Source organism: Felis catus, chromosome A1 (assembly GCF_018350175.1).
Source record: "Felis catus isolate Fca126 chromosome A1, F.catus_Fca126_mat1.0, whole genome shotgun sequence".
NCBI classification, from domain to species: domain Eukaryota; kingdom Metazoa; phylum Chordata; class Mammalia; order Carnivora; family Felidae; genus Felis; species Felis catus.
Window position 1 is genome coordinate 115,309,102 of NC_058368.1, and position 20,515 is coordinate 115,329,616.

A 20,515-nucleotide genomic window follows, 5' to 3' on the forward strand; every position below is an offset into this window, starting at 1 on the left:
CAGAGAACCTGATGCGGGGCTCAAACCCATGAATTGTGAGATCATGACCTGAGCTGAAGTTGGATGTTTAACTGACTGAGTCACCCAGATGCCTCTCATGGTTGTATTTTTTTTTTTAATAATAAAAAAAAAAAGACTCTCAAAACAAAAAAATCTGAGAGCTTTGCTAGCACATTTTAGTTCTGGCACCTGTTGACTCTGTGACCTTGAACAAGTTACTGAATCTCACTCAGCTCAGCTTTCCCATCTGTAAAGCTTTCTCATCTAGGGCAGATCACTGTGAGGATTAAATAAATTAAGATATAAAGGGACCTGCCATATAATAAGTACTCAGTAAATGGAAAACATAAAGAGTCAGGGAATAGCAGTAACTAGGGAGCGAAGAAAGGAGAAAAAATAGTTTTTGTGGGCCAAGGCCACATCCATACATTTATGCCTAATGTTTGGCTGGGCTCTTGGGACATAAAGAAGTCCCTGACTTTGGGAGCTGGAAGTCTAAGGAATCAGGCATTCCTGAAGAAAAATAATCCCAACAAAATGAGCCAGGCGCTATGATACAGTTATAGACAATTTGCTCAGGGTCAGAGGCAAAGGCTTTTAAGGGAAATGAGACTTCAAGGGTTGTCCAGACAGCAAAGGGACAAATGGATCCTTGTCCCTTTCCCCACCATTGGTGACCAAAAGGATGTGAAGTAGCCCTTTGTGGGGAAACTGGATAGAACCAACCCAACACAGGCAAAGGCAAAAGTCAAAAGAGCAGTGGCCAGGATGGGCAGTGAAGCTGGCACAGGAGGTTGAGGCTAGGGCCTGCCTCCCTGGCCTTCCAATAGGTGAGCTGAACCTTAGGAGCTCCTCCTCTTTCCCCTTGTTCCTAGCACCTCTCCACCCCTAGGCCTCGAGATCTCCTTTTCCCTCCCAACAGCCCTCTTTTGGGGAACAGCCCAGTGATCTGTGGGCAGAGCATGACACCTCCATCATTCCTCCCTCTAGTGACTCATTCCTAAGACTGGGGGTGGCAGGAAGTGCCAGAGCCCCAGAGCTACAGCCCCATCCGGATTCTGGCAGCTTAGAGACATCCTATCTTTTTCCCCTCCTCCCCACTCCCCCGCCACCTCCCTTCCCAGAGCTAGAAGCTCTGACTCTTGACATTTCTGGGTAAGAAACACCCACCTCCCCCAAAACTCTTCTTTCCTTTCCATTGCCTCTTCTAGTCCCTCAACTCCAGCCTCTATGGGGCTGCTGGGTTCCCAAGAGAAGCAGGCACAACCCAGACCTAGGTACCCTTTTCTAGTGGAGGTGGTCAGGCAAGGTTTATATCCCCATGGCCAGGCCTTTGAGGAACAGGGCCTATGCTGTAGAAAATCTTCCAAGCAACACTTAAAACCACAACAAAATTATTTTATGACATGTTAAGTGCTTCACAAGTTTTGTTTCATTTATTCCTCCCAACAACTAGATGAGAAGATACTATTATCACTGTCATTTGGCAACTGAAAAAAATAAGGGAGAAATAATTTAGAAAGTAGCAGAACGGGGATCGAACCCCAGGACTCAGATATTGGGCTCTGAACCACCAGGCTCCTCTGCCTGTTTTGGGATGGAGGACAGTGTAGGCCTCTTTGAGCAGAGCCTCTGAGTCTTCTAGGGCAGCACATGCATCCCTGAAACTCTCTGTACAGCTGCCCTGAGGTCCAGAGGGGCAGAGGGCCTTGACCCCGGCCTCGCTCCTAATTCCCCATGGCTCTTGCCCCACTTTTTACTCCTGAGTGGTGAAAATGTGGTGGGCTACTCAGGATTCTCATCCCTCTCAAGAGGTTAACTTCCTATTAAACTCCTAGGACAAACATCAATGAGATTCTTGGGTTCCCAGGGGTTACCTAGAAAGAGGGGAAAAAAAGGAGCATTGCTTATAGGTTCAGGCAGCAGAAGGAGGTTACAGATACCCAAGCATGGGGTCAGTCCAGGCTTGCAGACAGAGCAGACATCTGTCACACCAAAGAGGCATGGAGATGGCCCACATGACAAGAGAATAATAATACCCTTGAATTATGTAGTGCTTTAACATTTCTCAGGCACTTTACAAAATTTGGTCCTTGAGATGACCTCCTAGGACCCAAGGAGGAAAAAAAGCATCTTTTATAAGCTGTCACCACCTATCAAGTTTCCCCCCTAGAGAGGGAAAGGCAGGAGACACACAAGGCAGTGAGTGAGTTAACCAAACCCAAGCTCCACTGGGTAATTGATAGTTTTTATGGTGTCTTTATCCTCAGACTCCTCAGATATCATATTTCCACTGGATTACCACATTTACATAACAGTGCAGGGTGAGAGACCCTGATAAATCTTCTCTGCACGGGGATGAATACAGTGGAAATGTACTTTGTTGACAGCGATTTGTTTTACTACACTACTGTCCTTCAATTTAGGGAGGAAAGAGCAAGGCTATTGCCCTATGAAGGGAGGGTGGAAAGGAGGGAAAGGAGAAAGGGAGGAAGAGGAGAGATCTGAAAAGACAGATGAATGAGGGGGAAGACACAGGGAGAAAGGGAGAGCTTTAGGCAAGATGGAAGGAAGGAAAGAAGGAGGGAAGGAAGGACAATAGCAATGAGAGCTCACTCTGTACTAGGCACTGTGCTAATCGCTTCCATGGATTAACTCCACTAATCCTCACAGCAACCCAGTGAGAACAGTCTGTTATTATCTCCATTGCACAGATGACAACACCCTAGTTGGGGGCAGTCTCCCGACACCCCATTCTGTTACCCCCATTTCATTTTCTTCATAGTATTTGCCACTATCTCCAATGGGGTTATTAACTCACTTAAGTACTTATTGCCTTGTTCACAGCTCTATCCCCAGTACCTTGAGCAGTTTCTGACCCAAAGAAGATTCTCTTTTTTTGTTTGTTTGTTTAATGTTTATTTATTTATTTTCAGAGAGACAGAGCACAAGCAGGAACAGGGCAGAGAGAGAGGGAGACAGAATCCCAAGCAGTCTCTGCACTGTCAGCACAGAGCCCAACATAGGGCTCTATCTCACGACCCATGAGATCATGACCTGAGCCGAAATCAAGATTTGGATGCTCAACCAACCAAGCCACCCAAGTGGTGCACTCCAAGTAGATTCTTAATAAGAATACTTGTCGTAGGAATGAAGGGATAAGAAGCTCCTGGGGAGTGAGCACCACCCTGCCTCCCACACAGGGTGATGTGATGGCAAAGGTGGACTGAGGGCAGGTACTGGAGGTGCACTCTCTTGCCATACACACGGAGGGAACTGTTATCAGCTGCTGTGTATTTAGTGAAGAAGAAATGCATTTTCTCCTCCATCCTTTCCAGTTGTTTTCTTTTTTTCTTTTTTAACTTCCCTCAGATGTTCCGCCCCTTTCTGTCCCACAATTAATTCGGCATCCACTAATTGTATCCTCCTCACTTTCTGTCTCTTATTCTTTTCTTTTCTTCTTCCCTCTTGCTTCTCTTTCCCATGCTTCTCTTGAGAAGAGCTCATCCAAATGAATTGAAATTGGTAATTTCAGAGGCCAACTTCTACTGTTGCATGTCCAGTCTTGTCCCAAAGCCTTCTCCCTGCAAAGGGCATTTTTCTCCATCTATAAAATGGACAGAGTTTTTTTTACAGGGTTTTTGAACCAGTGCTGGTGGGCCTGTGAGGGAAGGGTACCAGAAGCACAGCACTGACCTTCCTACATCCTTATCCAGACAAGCCTCACCAAAGCCTTGAGGCCACAGGAAGCTATTACCCAACAGAGAGCTATTTCCTGTCCCAGCGTATGTGCTATTTAATGTTATTTGCAGTAAATATGAATCGGGAGATAACAAGCCTCGCTTTCCCTCTCTCTTTAGGATCTTGAAAGTTCCTCAATCCATTGAATAACAGCGTCTGCTGAGGGTATAAATGTCAAGGCCAATGGATAAGTGTAGGAGGACCATGTCACCACAGGGCTTGCAGTGTATCAAAGTGGCTAGGAATATGGGTCCCAAGATTCAGACAGCTTCGAGTTTGAAGTCTGGCTTCTCTATGAATACACTACAGGTGGCAATGGTGGAAGTTGGGTGTCAGATGAGTCCTATGGTATTTTCCTCAAATCAGGCATTCTTGCTAGGCCTACCAGAGCCTCCTGTACCAAATCCTTGTAGCACTTGGCCAGTCGAGGTGGGATTATTTCTTGCAGGAAAGTTCAACCCACCAGAGTATGTGCTCCTCAAAGTCAAGAACTCGGTTTTTTCTCTGTATCCCTAGAGCCAGGCCACATGCTGGACATAAAAGAAGGACAATGTCCAGACTTTCCTTTTCTTCCAGAAAATGGAAGGTACTTATTTTCTTCCTCAAGGACACTATTCATTGAGACTTTGATATGCTTAACACCTACTGTGTGCTACATACCCTAACTATGTTATCTTCTTTTATCCTCATAATGGCCCTTGAGTTAGGGACTGAGAGCATATGCATTATCTCTCCCCTCGACTATGGAAAGAGGCTCCTTCTGGAAGAACACTGAGTTCTTCTTCATTTGATACCCAACTTCTGCCCTTCCCATCTGCGGTATATGCATACAGCAGCCAGAGTGATCCTTTTAAAATCATGTCACTGTTCTGCTCAGAACCCTTCAATAGCTTCCCATTTCATCAGCATAAAATCCAAATCCTAACTATGTCCTACAAAACCTTACATTACCTCCTTAATCCACAGTGCACAAGCTTAATGACCTCATGCCCTACCATTCTTCCCCTTGCTGCCTGACATATTCTCAAACATTGCTGTGTACACTCTTGCCTCAGGCCCTCCTGGCTGTCCCCTGTGCCTACAAAGCTTTACCTTGATCTCTCCATGGTTTGGCCCCCTGCTTATTTCAAGTTTTGTTCAAATGTCACTGTATAAGGGAGGCCTTCCATGACTCCCCTGTGGTGATTTTAAAATATGTCCACAAAACCTCTGAGACTCCTCCCTTCAAGAGACAGAACTTCATCCTCCCCAATCCCCTTGAGTATTGGCTTGCTTTAGTGTCTACTTTCTAAATAATAGAATACGGTAAAAGTAACAGCATGTGACTTGTAAGACAAGGTCATAAAAGGCATTGGGATTACCCTAGTCTGGCAATGAGAAACCATCAGGCAAACTCAAATGTGGGGACATTCTACATAATACCCGATCAGTACTCTTCAAAATTGTCAAGATTATGAAAAACAGTGCTTGCTTTGGCAGCACATATACTAAAATTGGAACGATTCAGAGAAGATTAGCACGGCCCCTGCACAAGGATGACACGCAAATTCATGAGGTGTTCCATGTTTTTGCCATCAGAGAAATGCAAATCAAAACTACAATGAGATATCACCTCACCCCTGTCAAAACGGCTAAAATCAACAATACAAGAAACAACCAGTGTTGGCAAGGATGTGGAAAAAAAGGAACACTCCTGCACTGTTAATGAGAATGCAAACAGGGCAGCCACTGTGGAAAACAGTGTGGAAGTTCCTCAGAAAGTTAAAAATAGATCTACCCTACAATCTGGCAACCTCATGACTTGGTATTTATTTACCCAAAGAAAACAAAAACACTAATTCAAAGGGATACATGCACTCCTAGGTTTATAGCAGTATTATTTACAATAGCCAAATTATGGAAGCAGCCTAACTGTCCATCGATCGATGAATGGATAAAGAAGATGTGGTGCGTATATATGCAATGGAATATTATTCAGGCACAAAAAAGAATGAAATCTTGCCATTTGCAACATTGTGGAGGGAGGTAAAGAGTATTATGCTAAGCAAAAAAGTCAGAGAAAGACAAATACTGTATGATTTCACTTATATGTGGAACTTAAGAAACAAAACAAATGAGAAAAGGGGAGAAAAGACAGACAAACCGAGAGACAAACTCTTAACTATAGAGAGCAAACTGATGGTTACTAGGGGGGATGTGGATGGGGGAAATGGGTGAAATAAATGATGGGGATTAGGTGTGCACTTGTGATGAGCACCAGGTCATGTATGGAAGTGTTGAGCCATTATACTGTACACCTGATACTAATATTACACTGTATGTTAACCAACTGGAATTAAAATAAAAACTTGAAAGAAAAGATGATGAGGGGCACTTGGGTGGCTCAGTCGGTTAAGCGTCCAACTTCAGTTCAGGTCATGATCTCACAGTTCATGAGTCTGAGCCCCGCATTGGGCTCTGTGCTGACAGCTCCGAGCCTGGAGCCTGCTTCGGATTCCGTGTCTCCCTCTCTCTTTCTGTCCCTCCCCTGCTCGTGCTCTGTCTTTCTCTCTCTCTCTCTCTCAAAAATAAATAAACATTAAAAAAAATTTTTTTAAAAGAAAAGATGATGAAAAAGAAAGAGTAGGAAACTCTTATTGTTGATCAAAGAAGACTAAAGAAACATACTGACTGAACACAACATAATCTCCTGGACTGGGTACTGGAACACAAAAGACATTAATGGAAAAACAGGTAAAATCTGAATAAAGTATGTAGTTTAGTTAATAGTAGTGTACCAACATTAATCTCTTGATTTTGAGAAATGTAGCATGGTTATATAAGATTAACATTAGAAGAAGCTGGGCGAAGTATGTACGGGAACTCTCTGTACTATCTTTGTAGCTTGTCTGTAAATCTAAAGTTATTCCTAAATATTAAGTTTTTTTAAAAAAGACATTGTGTCTTCTCCCTTGTTTTCTGTCTTAGGAACACACGTGCTGCCATGTCACCAGGATACTCAAACAGCCCCAGGAGGAGGGTGAGCACCTGAAGTGTCCAGCGAACAGCCATTGGAGTGAACCATCCTGGAACAGAGTCCTCCAGCCCCCTGTTGAGGTTTCAGGTAACTGCAGTCCCATCTGACATTTTGACCGCAGCATCAAGAAAGTCCCATCTAGGCCACTTCTGAATTCTTGACCCTCAGAAACTGTGAGACAATAATTTATTGCTGTTTTAGGCTTCTGAGCTTTAGAGTAATTTGTTACGCAACAATAGGTAACTAATACATCTAGATAGGGGCGCCTGGGTGTCTCAGTCGGTTGAGTGTCCGACTTTGGCTTAGGTCATGATCGCATGGTTCGTGGGTTCAAGCCCCACATCGAGCTCTGTGTTGACAGCTCACAGCCTGGAGCTTGATTCAGATTCTGTGTCTTCTTCTCTCTCTCGGCCCCTCCCCAGCTCATTCTCTCTCTCTCTCTCTCTCAAAAACAAATAAGTAAATCTTTAAAAATTAAAAAAAAATACATCCAGATAGTATACATTTAGATAGGTAACTATCTAAAATAGCCTCCTTCTAGTCACACTCAACCCTCCTTTCCAACCTCAATTTGCTTTATAGCACTTACTTAGCAGGTGACACCACATTACATGTTTATTTAACTTTTGTCTCTACCCTAGAATGTGAGCTGCATGCAAGGGGAAACTTTGTTTAGTTTATATCCCCTGCACCTAGAACTGTGCCTGACACATAGTAAATGTTCGGTAAGGAATACTCGCAGTTATTATTTTTGGATAACAAGGGGTTAGGTAAAAATCCTTCTCGATCCTCACCCAGAAAAGACAAAAGCAAAAAAAACAAACCCAGCCCCTGTGGGTGGGGCTGGAGGATGGGGGCCAAAGGGGTTGAGGTTGAGGCAAAGTAGAACTAGGAAATGTGAGCAGAGACAAGTCTGAAACTCTGAGATCTGACGGAGTTCTTCATCTACTGAGAGACCTTAGACAAGCCTCTTCTTCCCTCTGGGGCTCTGTTTCTCCAAACATAAAATTCGAAAGACTGGGATGACCTGAAAGATCACTAAGATTTCTTTTAGCTCTAATAGTCAAAGATTCTATGGACTATCCCAGGGTGGGTTGGGAGGAGGTACAGGAGCTCAGTTCTGGAGATGGAGAAATGGAGAAGGATGAGCTCCTTCCTGGAGCTCACCTCCTGGAAACCTTTTCCCGTGTGATAATCTATTCCTTTGCCAAGGCCCAGCTCCCTACCTCTGCAAAGCCCACAGGCTGCCAATAATCCATTAGCACAAGTCTTCATAACACATTCCCCACACTGTATTATAACTCGACCTTTGTATCCGGGGGTGTCAGCTCCTAACAGGAGTAAGTAAGCCGGTGGGCAACACACTCAGGCTTGCAATTCCTGCCTTGGGAACTTAGATCCTAAAGGAAGGAAGGAAAGAGATAACAGGGGAGGAGGCAGAAGAGCAGGGATATGCAGGTCTGAAACCCCTTAAACCTCTGCCTTTTTTCTCCTCTCCTCCAGTCTTGGCCTCACCACCAAGAGAAGAATGCACATCAGCCTGCCCACCCCTTTGCCTCACCTAAGTACTAGGTCAAATGCCATTTATTTGAACCATATTAACTTTCCCCTGCTCTTCCCTCCCTGAGCCCCCCACCCTTTCCCCATAATAAACATACCCTGAGTCCCTTCCTAACATCTGTTCCAGGTATCTGACAGCTTCCTGATATTTAATTTGAAGACAGGTTTGAGGGGCATTTTTTCTCCCTAACAGCTCATGGAAAGGCTTCAAGAACTTGCTATGTTCTGAGAATCATAGGTGGTGGGATTATGTTTAGGCTGTAAAGTGAGGTTGGGAACAGTGGGATGAGGCAGGACAGGTAGGCAGGAATAAGCCTTGGTAGAGGATTTTGTCCCATAGGCCATGGAATTCTGAGGAATTCTGCATAGACTGGAACTCACTGCTCTTCCATTCAGCCCTACTTACTTACATCCCTTCCTATCTCTCTCTGCCCCCAACCCCTGTCCCATTTGTCTCATACCAAAATGTTAACAACACCCAAGATTTACCGAGAACTCTCACTGTGTAACTTTCCTGTTCACATTACCTCATATCCATCGTTCAGTACTGATGAAGTAGGCATTATCATCCCCACTTCACAAGTAAGGAAAATGACCCCAGTAAGGGGTTTGCCCTATTGCAAACTAAGGAAGAAGCAGAGCCCAACTGCTCAACCATTACACTGATTGGTCCCTGCTCTCTACCTTTTTTCTAATCTCTTCTTTGGGGGAGATGTCTGTAAGAAGGTCTTTGAGGCCTGGAGGCAGAACTGGGAAGCGCGAGTACAGGAACCAGACAATGCTGGAAGTGGGATCTCTGGGTTCTGATGGGACCTATCTCACCCATCTTTGCTCACCTCTCTGCTTGGCAGGAAGTGTCTCCCATTGTCCCCATTTCCTGACTTGACCCACTTGCTTACTCCAGTTCCCACATCCTTTTTCACCTCCTGACATACAGTTTGCCCTTGTCTTTTAGTTTCTAGGTGACACATTTGTTCTGAAAATGCCTAGAGGGACCAGGAAACTCTGGAACCTCTGCAGATAATTCAGATGTCTGGAAAGTATGGCTGTACCTACCCTGTCTTCCCCCAACTCTAACAAAATGGGTGTGGACTGACCCTGGGTTTCCCAGGCTCTTCAGCAAAGGTTAGCTCCTCTCTACCTCATCTCCCACTACCTACACCTGTGCCCTGTCACAGGCTACATATATATAACCCCATGCACTTCCCCAAATATGGCAAATTCTTGAAATCTTTGCATGTGCATTTTCTCTCTTTGGAATGCCAGCATCTTCTCTACTCCAAGTTTTTCTTCAGGAAAACTCCTAATTATCCTCAAGCTTTGCTCAAACATGATCTCCAGACCCACTGATTTCATCATCACTCAGGCCATCATTTCCTGCCTGGACTGCTCCCTCACTAGTCTCTAGGATGTCTCCCTGGCCCTACACCATCCAGTGCCCACACTGCGCCCACAGTAACCTTTATAAAATGCAAACATGATCTTATCACTTCCCTTCTTAAAATTTTCAAATGGTTTCCCATGCGCTGAAGGTAAAGTCATAACTCAACCTGGTTTGGGTGCTTCTTGCACCCCACTCCCACCCACTTCTCTTGCTTCGCATCCTCCAGCCCTACCCACCACCCTACTGGTAATCCAGCCAGATTTCCTGACACTTTTACTCAGGTCCTTGAAACTTGCCTGTTCTCTCTTGACTACATAATGTTCTCTTGGCTGGAACTCCCTTTCCTTCCTTTTCCCCCAGCTGATTTCTACTCACCCTTGAGGCAGATCTTGGCCTGGACTCACTTCACCACAGAGCCTTCCAGAACCCCCCTGATGAATCAAGCTGCCTCTGCTTTCTTGCCCTCACTGCCAATTATTTCCCCTACGACAGCATTTATCTGGTCCTTTACTACATATTTGTTTGCTCATGTGTTTCCCACACTCAACTGGGCCCGACCTTATTCCCAGTTAGAATCCAGAGTCTAGTGCCGATAGACTTTCCAGAACAATTGTTGAATTGGTGAGTGAACAAAGCCTTCCCTGTCTTCACAGTGCAGACTTAGGCACCCACTGCAGTTTCTGCTACCACCACATCGTACATACTATTCTGGATTATGGGTGATTGTTTCTCTGGGTGTTCCTCTCTCTTTATGGATGGGGATGGCACCTTGAATCTACTCCAAGGCCTAAAACAGAGGTCAGCACTCACCTTCCATCGTCTTCCTCTATTTTTTATTCTTATTTTTAACAAGTTTTTATTGAGTAACTACTACATACTAGATACTTTGGATACAGCAGTGAACAAGGTAGCCAACACCCTGCCCTTAGGCTCACATTCTAGTGGCATATATGGGTGCCTAGTGAACAGGGGGTTCAGTGGATCTCAGTCCTACTGGGAAGCCCCTGAGGGCTTTTGTGTCTGCAACTACAAAGCAAGGAGCACAGCCTCAGGGGAAAGAGAATATATTTTCTTGGTGACATCTGGACCTCCCTTTGTTTAGGTCTCCACGAGACTAGCCATCAAGCAGCAGCAGGAAGTGGGGGGGAGAGAGGAGGATGGAAGATGGTCTTGCAGCCCAGTGCCTACAACCACTTCATCCAGGCAACTGGCTTTTTTCTCTACCCTGGAACAGAGAAATAAAGAGATCCACAGAAGGAAAGACATAAATGGATAGAAATGACAGAGGAAAAGGTAAGGAGAGAAAAAGTCAAACAGAGACATGAGGAGGAAGAGGAGTCAAACACGTGGACAGGGAAGGAGATGAAGGCAGAGATAAAAAAGCCTGCAGGATTGAGCCCTGCCTGTCTCATTTGGGTCACTGGGGGGAATAAAGAGGATTCAATTTTGAGCTCTTGGGATTCCCTGAATGATCCCTCAAGTTATCTCTGGCCCCATCTGGCCTAGGAGGCTTCTGCCAGGGACCTACCAGCCTTCAAACCAGAATATACTCCATGCGACCCTCAGGAATAGGGACAGGCAGTGATGGAAAAATACAGTTGCTCTGGGAACAGCAGTCCCTTATTTTCATCTTTTTCAGTAAAGATCATAGAAAAGACCCTGTGTTCACCATCTGTTTCCTAACTGGGGGCTCCAGGCTTTGCTCCCTGAGATGTGGGCCTGACAATATCTCAATCTGCAGGCACAGCACAGAAACTCCTCTGAGCTGAGAGCTGGGGAAGCAGCCCCCACCCCCAGGAGCCCCCAGATGCCAAGCACGAGCCTGAGTTGCTAATAGTGCCCTGCTTTTGCCAGCAGCTTCAGCTGCTCGCTCCTGAGGCTGTGATGCCATCTGCTGCTCAATTTAGGAAACTGGATGACTCTGTCTGCACAACCAAGGGAGAGCAGGGCAGTTGGGAAGGGGGCCCACCTAGGTCTCAGAAGAGCCATGTCTTTGTCTCTGGACGGACCCAGTAACAGGCCTCAGTGACAGAGCAATGGTCTGTTCACTGTCACCATTCTCCTTAGACAAGGCAGGATTCCTCTCTTTCACAGGAAGGTACCTAAGGCTTCTGGAGAGACAAGGAGGTTGGCTCTGCCCTTCATCAAAGTCCAGTGTTGTCTTAAGGTTAAATTGCCCAGAGGGGTCTCAGCCTGCCTTTGAAGTTCTATAGCTTTCCTCAAAACATTTTGTTTTCTTTGCAGGTTTAAGTAAGATTATTCCAAGTTATATTAATTGGGTGAATGAAATAATGAGGCCAGGCCTAGAGGAAGTGGGGCTTTGAAGAAATGAGCTTGCTCATGTAGAATCGAAATAAGGCCTTCAGACTCTCAACGGGTTTCTGAAGTTCCTGCCGTGCGGTACCTTTTCAGGCCTCAACCAGATAGGGTTGTGAGCTCCAGTGTTATAGGGGCCACCTATAATGCCTGGCACCTATTTTTGATATTTCTTGAAGTAATGGTTAGCTTGAGATTTCCCGCAAATCAGTTGAGGTAGCCAACCTCGGAGGTGATCCCCAATGATCTCCATGTCCTGAGAATCACCCACTTATAATCACCCTTCCACAAAGTACAAGCATTAATCTATGACCAACAGAATAGGACAGAAGTAATGGTGCGTAATTTCCAAGATTAGATTAAAAAAGACACTGTGGCTCCCTTCTCTGCGGCTGTTCCTCTCTCCCTCCCCCTCTCTCTGCCTCTTTCCCTCATCACTTATTCTGAAGGAAGCCAGTTGCCTTGTTGCTAACAGCGCTATGGAGAGGTTCATGCAGTAAAGAACTAAGGCCTTCTGTCAACAGCCACATGAGTGAGATTGGAAGCAGATCCTCTTAGGAAGCCTTCAGATGACTGCAGCCCTGGCAAACGGCCTGACTGCAAACTCATGAGCGACCCTGAGTCAGTTCAGCTGAGTTATTCCTATTTCCTTACCCTCAGAAACTCAGATAAATGTTCAAAGTTTGGGGTAATTTGTTATGCAGCAACACAATAAATCTGTCATATGGTATTATTATTATTATATCATGGTGTATCATCTGCATTATATCACTCCATTTCCTTATAACATCTAATATGTGGACCCCACCCCCTCAACCTCTTTAACCTCATCCCTTACTTACCCCACCCTCTCCCCAGCTCAGCCTCACCCAAGGCTCACTCCTGCTTCACTCAAGCCCTTTGAATTTGCTTTTCTGTCTGCTGGAGCCCCCTCCCAGCTACCCCTAAATCTCTGCACGATTGCTCCCTTATCTTGTTGAGGTCTTGTATTCACATGTAGCCTTTTATTTTTTTTTTCTTTTAATAAATGTTTATCTATTTGTTTTGAAAAAGAGAGAGAGTGTGGGGGTGGGGGGCAAAGAGGGAGACAGAGATTCCCAAGCAGGCTCCACACTGTCAGCACAGAACCCCATGCGGGTTTCGATCCCACGAATCTTGAGATCGGGACCTGAGCCAAATCAAGAGACAGACACTTAACCGATTGAGCCACCCAAGTCCCCCACATATAGCCTTTTCAAAGTAGCTTTCCTTGACCCTCTGCACACCTGAACTACAGCTCCCATGTGTGCCTATTCTTTTCCCTTATTTTTATCCTTTGCCCTTATGATTATATAACATATATAATAAAATATATTTGACATATTTATCTTCTCATTTCTATCTCTCCCCTTGAATATATGCTCCATGAAGGCAATAATTTGTGTTTTTGTCTATTTTGGTCACTGCTCTAGCCCCAACACTTGGACTAGTGATTAGTGATACACATAACAGATGTGTACATATTCAGCTGAATAGGGACAAAATGTTACAATTCATCAATTGTAGTATGTATATCCTCTAGATGCCTCAAATCACATGTCATGTTATGATGTCACATATATATTATCTTAAATGCAGTGTAAGGCAGTGCAGAGAGAATAGAGCCACATATAAGGAGACCTAGCTTTGTTGCTTGCTGGCTAGCTACATTACTATGAGCAAGGCATGTAACCTCTCTGAGGTCAGTTTTACTCATTTGTAAAGTGAAGTTATTATAACCTCCCTGTCCTACCTATAATGTAGATATAGAAATCAAATAATGAATGTTACAGTATTTTTTAAAAATCTAACACATAATATAGTTTCTGAAATGTTTTCTAAAGGCTATGTCACGTGTCTCAGGATATGCTCTTGGGGATGGGGGGAGATAAAAAGGTCAAAGAGGTTTGGGAAATTTGTTTCCAATATTCTTTTTTTTTAATGTTTATTTATTTTTGAAAGGGGGGAGCACAAGCAGGGGAGGGGCAGAGAGAGAAAGAGAGAGAGAGAATCTGAAGCAGGCTTCAGGCTCTGAGCTGTCAGCACAGAGCCTGATGCAAGGCCCAAACTCACCAACCCGTGAGATCATGACCTGAGCTGAAGTCAAACGCCTCACCAACTGAGCCACCCAAGCGCCCCATTGGGTTCCAATACTCTAATGACTCTTCTTGGACATTCACAACTATTAGCATATGAAAGGGTCTGAAAATCCTGCATGTAAGGTCTTTCCCAATGCACCTGGCTATAGTTGGTCTTGATCTCTGTAATACATAATACACCATCTTTGTCATCAGGATAACATTGCTCCTTTAGAGCAAGAAGGAATTCTAAAGTTCCTAAAACAAATCCCAGTGAGGTGGGCAATGAGATCCAACAGGTGAAATGGAGACTGGGAGGAGGGAGGAGAAGGAGAAGAAAAAGGAAAAGGAGGGAAGAGAGAGAGGGGAGGGAAATCAAGAACAAGGAAAGGGGAAGGAAGAGGAAAAAAAATAGTGAAGGAAAAAAAGGACAACTAAACTCATCCCCTTTGAAACGAAAAGAGTTCTGCAGAACAAAGACAACCTGAAATTTCCCAGGAGTGGATGGCAGGAAGGGATCGGAGGGAGCCATCTACGAATTCTGATGCTGCCCACGAAACCCAGTTTATTCCTTTGAGTGTTGCGTCTGCCAATTTCCACAGGTGGAGCTCGGGCTTCCTTTTTGGCTCCAAGGAACCTCTGGAGCAATTTCTTCTTTATCAGAGAGGAGGAACCAGGTATACCAATTGCTTCTGCCAATTTCCACAGGTGGAGCTCGGGCTTCCTTTTTGGCTCCAAGGAACCTCTGAAGCGATTTCTTCTTTATCAGAGAGGAGGAACCAGGTATACCAATTGCTTCTGCCAATTTCCACAGGTGGAGCTCGGGCTTCCTTTTTGGCTCCAAGGAACCTCTGAAGCGATTTCTTCTTTATCAGAGAGGAGGAACCAGGTAAACCAAAACAGCAGCTTCTCGATTTAGTGTACTAAGTGTCTGAAATGGCAGCTGCCATTTTTCCTTTCCTCACAAGCAATAAGCTTTCTTGGCAGCATCCATCTCCCCAGAGCACGCCTGACTTGCAAAAGGAAGAGGAACTGCAATTCCTCCCGCAAAGATTCCCTAGGCTGAGTGGGAGAGGAAGAGGCGGGCAGGTTTATTCTTGACCTCCAAGTAGGCCTACCCTAGCCCAGTCCAGACACCAATAGAAAAGGAGATTCTGCAGCGCCCTCTGGCATCCACTCACACTTTCAGCCCTCATGGCTAGGAAGTCCTTTGTTATATCTCATTTCAGTCTTTTCCCTGTAACTTCATTTTTTACTGCCTTTCCCTTACCCCAGAAGAAGGGAGTGATTTGACTGTCATAAGTTGCATGTATAGAACAACTTACAGTATAACCAGTATAGTTATAAACCATATCTTTGGGCATATGATTGGTGGATACTATTCGAGGAACTTCATTTCCCACCAACTCAGAAACTGGGCTCTTTTTTTTTTTTTCTTAATGTTTATTTCTTTATTTTGACAGAGAGAGAGATAGAGTGAGCAGGGGAGGGGCAGAGAGAGAGGGAGACAGAGAATCCTATGCAGGCTCCGCGTGATGTGAGGCTCAAACTCACAAACCGTGAGATCATGACCTGAACCGAAATCAAGAGTCAGACACTTATAACTGAATGAGGCACCAGGTGCCCCTCTTTTTTTTTTTTTTTTTTTTTTTTTTTTTTTTTTTTTTTTTATTGTGTGATTCATAGTGGGCTAGGGAGTCATGAGAAAGGAAGTGACATAGGTTGAGCACCTGCCTGGTCCCTTATCATCTCATTTCATATTCGCAACAACCTAAAATGTAGAGACTCTAATTCCCATTTTATAGGTGAAGGTACTGAAGTCCAGAGGTCACTTAAAGTCAAACAGCTGACAGGTAGGTGGTGGAGCCAGAATCTCATCGACATCTCACTCCCAAATCCATGTTCTCTCTACCCAAGGGGCTTGACTAGATCACACAGAAACCTGGGTCTTTGGTTTCTTTGCATTCCTTGTGAATATTAGGTTTATCCCCTAGTCCTACAAACATGCAGGGTACACTTAACATCAGAAAAGTGCAGGGGCACCTGGGTGGCTCAGTCAGTTAAGCATCCTACTTAGGTTCAGGTCATGATCTCATGGTCCCTGGAGACCCGCTTAGGGTTCTGTGCTGACAGCTCAGAGCCTGGAGCCTGCTTCTAATTCTGTCTCTCCCTCTCTCTCTCTCTCTCTCTGCCCCTCCCCCACTTTCAGTCTGCCTCTCTCTCTAAAAATAAACATTAAAAAGTTTTTTTTAAAAAAGCACAAGTAACTCTCAAGTCTTTGCTGCGACCAAATCTGTACTCACTCTACCTGATGTCCACCTGCTTCACCAGATTGCAATCTCCATAATGGTAAAGATCATGTCTATCTTATTCATCATACTATCCCTCCCTAGTGCCTACCACGCGGCCTGCTACTTGGTAGATACTCAATATGTGTTGACTGAATGAATGATGACAGAAAGAGAAGACTCCATAAAACAAGGTAAGAGAATGTGAGACAAACATTTAAAAGGCCAGCATTCAATTTAAAGAAGGAGAAAAGAGGTAGCTAGGAAGAGGGTGAGAGACAGCAAGATAAGAAAACTCAGCACAAACAAGCAAGATAAAAATAGCCTCTTGCCACTGTCCTTTTAAAATTACTTTCTATATTTGAGCCTAAGTGACAAGTGAAATCTCCTCTGTAATTTCCCATGTGTTCAGCTTAATGAATTTCTGGCAAATGGTTTCAGCATCAGAGGGCCAATTTGGACATCATGGGGGTGGAGTTGGTGAGAAAATGAAGGGTATGGAAATAGACTAATTGAGTCTAGAAACCAAATGAAGAGGTGATTGGAGGCATGTGAGGAGGGAGTCAAGTCTTGGAACTTGCTCAACATCAAGAAGGACTGAGAATTGGTCTTGCTCTAGCTGATGTCATTGTGATGTTTCCCTACATGCTACAGAAGGAGTCCAGAATCCCAAGATGGCCTTGAAATGATTCTTTGTGTCACACTGCCTATCTTCTAAAGAGCTTTATTTGTTTATATAGAGAGCATTATATTAATGATTTAATTTTAGCCATTGGAGGGAATAAAGAAACTGTCTTTTTCATGTCCATAAATCTTGTACACAGTAGGCATACCATAAATGTTCAACCAAATCATTATGAGGGAGTGAAGTTAGGAAGTAGGACAGGAATGCATAATCTACTCTGAATCTGTTCAGGCTGCCCACCTGGATGCATTAACTTTCTCTGTATACTAAGGAAGGAGCTCTGAGGGGCCACAGGACCCAGAATAAAAAGTTTTTTCTAGTCCTTAAAATTGTAAATGACCATGCAGACCACAATTTTAATCAGAATGCATGTCTTTCAGCTCCCCAAGTATGCTTTTTCATTGTTGTTTTAATAGCTTTATTGGTATATGTCATATATCATACAAGTCACCCATTTCAACTATAGAATTAATGGTTTCTTATTACACTCACAGATAAGTGTAACCATCACAATTTGAGAATATTTCACCACCTCAAAAAGAAACCTATAATCTTTAGCTATCACCCCCTCCTCTTTTTTTTAATGTTTATTTTAATGTTTATTTTTCAATGTTTAATGTTTTTTAATGTTCATTTGAGAGAGAGAGAGAGAGCATGCGCGTGCGCGCATGAGTGCGCACATTAGCAGGGGAGGAGCAGAGGGGGGGTAGAGAGAATCCCAAGCAGGCTCTGCATTCTGAGTTCCACCTCACAAACCATGAGATCATGACCTGAGCTGAAATCAAGAGTCAGATGCTCAACCTATTGAGCCACCAGGTACCCCATCCCTCCTCCCCTTTATTTATTTTCTGTCTCTACAGATTTTCCTGTTCTGGAGTTTCATATGAATGGAATCAAACAATATGTAGTTTGACTTCTTTAACTTAATGTAACATTTTCAAGGTTCACTCATGTTGTAGCATGAATTAGTACTTCATTCCTTTTTTTGACCAAATAATATTCCACTATATAGATACTCCACATTTTGCTTATCCATTTGTCAGTTAGACATCTGAGTTGTGTTTTAGCCCCTATGAATAATGCTGCTACAAAAATTTGTTTTTGTATGGACACACATTTTCATTTTCTTGGGTATATACCTCTAAGAGTAGAATTGGTGAATCATAAACTAACTCTATGTTCAATCATTTGAGGAACTGCCAGACAGTTTTTCAAAGCAGCTGCACCATTTTACATTCCCACCAGCAGCATGTGATGATTCCAATTTCTCTATATCCTTGCCAATCCAACTATGCTTTTGAGAAATAACAAGGACAACTGCAGGGATCCACTCTGATCTAGATAGCTATTACAGAGAAACAGCAAGAGGAGTAGAGTCCAGGGATGGAAGAGGGATCCCTCTTCTCCTGTAAGCTCTTAGGGTCATCCAGAGGGAACACTGCCATCTTTAGTACTCTCTGTGACTCCCCGGGCTGGGTTAGCTGTCTTCTGACATCTGCCAAAGGATACCTATACCACTGTCTCTTTTCCCCGCTAGATTGTAAGCTTTGGGCAGGCAGTGATCTCTAGTGCTCTGACTTTATCTGCAGCACCTGAACAGGAACTGGCAAATGGCAGATGTTCAGTAAATGCTGATTGGCTGACTGACTGAGTAAACGATTAAACATTTCTTTACCTGTGATTCTTGTCCAGGGAAGAGAGGAATGGATCAACCTCAGGGGCAAAAGCCTTCATGAAGGGAAGCAAGGAAAGAATAGATGGAGGAGAAAGGTAAAGTCACACAAGAAATTTAGAGACCTAGTGTCCCTTAGGGCCAACCTTCTGATTATTATGAGGTCAAACTCGGAGCTAATGGACCTACCCTAATCCTTTTTTGCCTTTCATCTGGCTGCATTTTTTTTCTAGAAATTTTCCTTTTTATTTTTTGTTATTATTTCTAACAATTTTGTCTTTGCAAGGATAAGAAAGTAGAAAAGTAGTTGCTATTACAGGTAAAAGACCACATAAATCAACTCACCAAAACAAATTCAGAATTTTAAAGAATGGAGGTTAAGAAGGTTGACTATGAAGGATTTTTTTAACTAAGAAATGCAGAAACCATAATCTAGGTTTTCCTCCTTATCACACTGAAAGCCCTATATCTAACAAAGGTGACTGTATTTTCAGTGACATAACAACATGACCCACCACTCAGCCTTATCCATGATGGCTGGCCTTCTTTCCACACAAATCCTGCCTCTTACCTGACTAATCTGTGTCCAGTAGTCACCAGGTCATTGGGTCCCTCTCTCTCCTTAGGTCCTGTATCTGTATAGCCTGAATCACTTCCTGTCTCTTCTCTGAAAGCACAGACGCATGCATATATTCACACAAACCTCATCTTTCCTTTTCATGAATCCTCAGGGTAGGTCTCCTCCATTTCATGTGTTTGGAAGAAAAGAAAGCAAAATATATGAGATGCCAATGCAATTTCTCCTTTAGCAGAGCTTCACAGGACAATTACCCACCCAATCTGCAGGGTTTTATAGCTCTCATAACCATCCTTTATGAATACATTGTGACAGCCGGATGCGGGCACAGATTATGGCAGCAGTCTTCAGCTACATTCCTATTTAACAAAGCAGAGCTCCTGCCTACCGGCTCAACAGTGTTCATGTGCCTTTTTTTAAATTATTGTATTTATGTAAGTCTTTTTCCAACCAGAGCCTATGTCCAACTCCATCAAACTCGAGAATTTGGGCTTGCCACTTCTCCAGTCTCTCTCTGGCCTTAGAGTCTAGTGTCTCTAGCTGCAGTCAATTTAGCACTCACTCTAGCCTTTCTCAGCAGAGGTCTGTGAGGATTGGGGTGCATAGGAAACACATTTTTTTTTCCCATTATGATCGCTGGGAGAAGATAAGAAAACATGTTGGCAGATGCCAGGGGCAGTGGCTGATTCCTAGGGGTTTGCCTGGCAAAGGTGTCAGGTGCAGTAGATGAGCAGGCCTGGTAGGATGCCGTGGGGGCAAAGAAAGGGAGGGACTCCAGCTTTCCCCACCGTTCGGCAGGACTAATAGTATTGACTCCAGCTAATGAGGAGAGGAAGTTTTAGTGTTCAAAAGAAATGCTGGTACCGGCAATCTGTCCACCTTGAAAATGTGGCTTCTTGGGCTGATTGTGCCACGGTGCCAAGTAACTCCGGCAGAGGAAGCGAGTATTCTTTAAATACTGCAAGTCAGCGAAGGATTCTACTTCAGGGCCCCAGAGATGCTGTCCCACAGGGTTAGGCTGTAGGAGTGCCAGGCATAATCTACCCGAAAATCTCCTGAAAAGAACCGAAAAACAAGGCGACCTGATGGGCAAGCCATCAGCCGAGGGACGACCCTACTAGAGAAAGCCGGAAAAAAGATCTGCGTGGGGGATGAAAAAAGCTTACGCTGCACTTGCAGA

At 44.1% G+C, this 20,515-nt stretch overlaps 1 protein-coding gene and 1 non-coding gene across 2 annotated transcripts in view; one reads left to right on the forward strand and one right to left on the reverse strand.

The window, feature by feature from the left end:
• Window positions 1-20,515, reverse strand: part of SIL1 (SIL1 nucleotide exchange factor) — a 284,915-nt gene that overhangs the window by 247,631 nt on the left and 16,769 nt on the right. The gene's annotated exons all lie outside the window — the stretch shown is intronic.
• LOC111556720 lies at window positions 5,205-5,311 on the forward strand. Its single transcript, XR_002736432.1, has one exon. It is a non-coding gene; the product is annotated as a U6 spliceosomal RNA (small nuclear RNA).